The sequence below is a fragment of the Stigmatopora argus genome, chromosome 5, assembly GCF_051989625.1.
Source record: "Stigmatopora argus isolate UIUO_Sarg chromosome 5, RoL_Sarg_1.0, whole genome shotgun sequence".
NCBI lineage: Eukaryota > Metazoa > Chordata > Actinopteri > Syngnathiformes > Syngnathidae > Stigmatopora > Stigmatopora argus.
Window position 1 is genome coordinate 18,654,815 of NC_135391.1, and position 2,073 is coordinate 18,656,887.

The 2,073-nt window shown below is 43.8% G+C and overlaps 1 long non-coding RNA gene across 1 annotated transcript; it reads right to left on the reverse strand.

The window, feature by feature from the left end:
• Nucleotides 1–215: 215 nt before the first annotated feature.
• LOC144073915 (uncharacterized) lies at nucleotides 216–1,123 on the reverse strand. The gene is made up of 3 exons (XR_013300188.1): nucleotides 617–1,123; nucleotides 396–471; nucleotides 216–325 (listed from the first exon to the last, which is right to left on the reverse strand). It is a non-coding gene; the product is annotated as an uncharacterized LOC144073915 (long non-coding RNA).
• Nucleotides 1,124–2,073: the final 950 nt, after the last annotated feature.

Consider the following 2,073-nt stretch of genomic DNA (forward strand, 5'->3'; position numbering starts at 1 on the left):
TATCGCTCGATTAATTAATACTCAGAAAGAAATGCAAAAAACAGACTAGAAAAAAATCTACGGTCATCGGGAGAGGACTATTGTTACGATCAGGGACAGAGGACCCCAAAGCAGGCAAAGGCAGCAAGTCTGGATGTCGATTTTTTAATGGAAAAGTCCAAGAGACGGGCAGAGGCACAAAAGGAAGTAGAGTAGGCGAGTCGTTAGTTGTGGAAGGAAGGCCGGTAACCATGGAGTATGTCGTGGAGTCTAGAGCAAAGGTAACAATGCGTGAGAGCCAAATCATTGTCCGTGGTCGAGGGAGGGGCTGAGCGTGGTCGAGATCCTGGGAGCAAAAACAAGAGGTCGTAGATTAGTAGAGGCAGGCAAGAAGACAATGCAAGAGGGTACTTAACAGTGAATAAGACGATCCAGCAGCGTGGTCATGTTCTTGTTGGCTTTAAATATTCCCCACTGGCTGATGAATCACACCTGGAAGCATTTGAGTGATTAGGGGCTGGGCCTGTGATTGGGTGGCAGGCACAACCAGCCACCAATCTGGTCCGGGGCCTGACAACTATTAAAAAGGCTTGCGAGATGGTGAATGTTTCATAGAAAACAGTTTATTAGGACAAACCACAGGCGTGGGATCTTGGAAGCCGTGGTGGTGTTCAGAGCGTGGCGATCGTAGGCAAAGGCACAAGACAAGAGGCAAAGGCAGGATCTAGACTAGAACACAAGAAGGTATAATAGTAAACTGTGAGAGACGAAAAGTGACGTGGTGGACATCTGCCATTGCTCCACCCATCTGGTGTTGGCCCCGTAAGTGGATGACATATACACCCACACATACGCCTTGCCTGTGTCTCCATAGCACCTTCATGCTGTGCGACATAGAAAGTTCCAGACAATGGACTGACAGAGGATCTGATGAGCCAGGACCCAACCAAACACCCAATCACCATATACTGCAGACCACGACCACAAACCTAGAGGAGCCACTCCACCAGTGATATCATGAGCCCCATTTTCCATGCAAATGAAAAATGATTGCTATTGTCCATAAACTGTTTAACTATTTTTCCCATGCACTTGTTCACAAAAAGGCAACACTCACCCCAGCTTTGGTTGTAAATGGGGATGCCCTGGGATGTTAGAAGTGAGAGCAATGCGGGGAAGCTCATTTTATAACCAATTATGACACCCACCTGTTCCCAATTACTCAGTTCACCTGTGGGATGTTCCAAACAGGTGTTTGATGATAATTCCTCCACTCTCTCAGTCTTTTTGCCACCTGCCCTATTTTAATGTGTTGCAGCCGTAAAATTTGAGGATCATGATTATTCGCAAAAAACATCATTATGAACATTAATTATCTTGTCTTCGCAGTTTATTCTTTTGAATATGTGATTAGCAAATCATTTCATTCTGTTTCATTTGTGTTAAACACAATGTTCTAATTTCATTGGAATTGAAGATGTGTGAAATGGTGTTTACAATTTGGGATCATGAGGTTAAGTCAATAAGAGATGACTCAAGAATGATAAAGGGATATTCTAAAGACATCTACTAGTTAAAACCTGATTTAAATTCCCAGGACCCTATGACTCAAACGCTCATCTTAGAAATTTAAATAGAAAAAATATGTATTTTTTAAATAAAAACATATATAACATTGATTACAAAAAAGTTTAAATAAAATATGTATTAAACATATTACTTGCAGTTCAAGTGGTTAGCACATCTGTCTTACAGTCCTGGGTTCGAGGGTTTGATCCCAGGTCGGTTCTCATTGTGTGGCGTTTGTACGTTCTCCCCAAGCTTGCGTGGGTTTACTCCGGGCAGTCCGGTTTCCTCCTACATCCCAAAAACATGCAGGGTAGGCTCGTTGAACACTCTAAATTGCCCCAGGTATGAGTGTGAGCCTGAATGGTTGTTCATCTCCTTGTGCCCTGCGATTGACTGGCCACCGATTCAGGGTGTCCCCTCCGTGGTGCCCGTTGTTGGCTGAGATAGGCTCCAGCACCCTCCGAAACTCTTATGAAGATATTAAGCGGTTCAGAAAATAAATGGATGATTGCACTGGATGTCCGA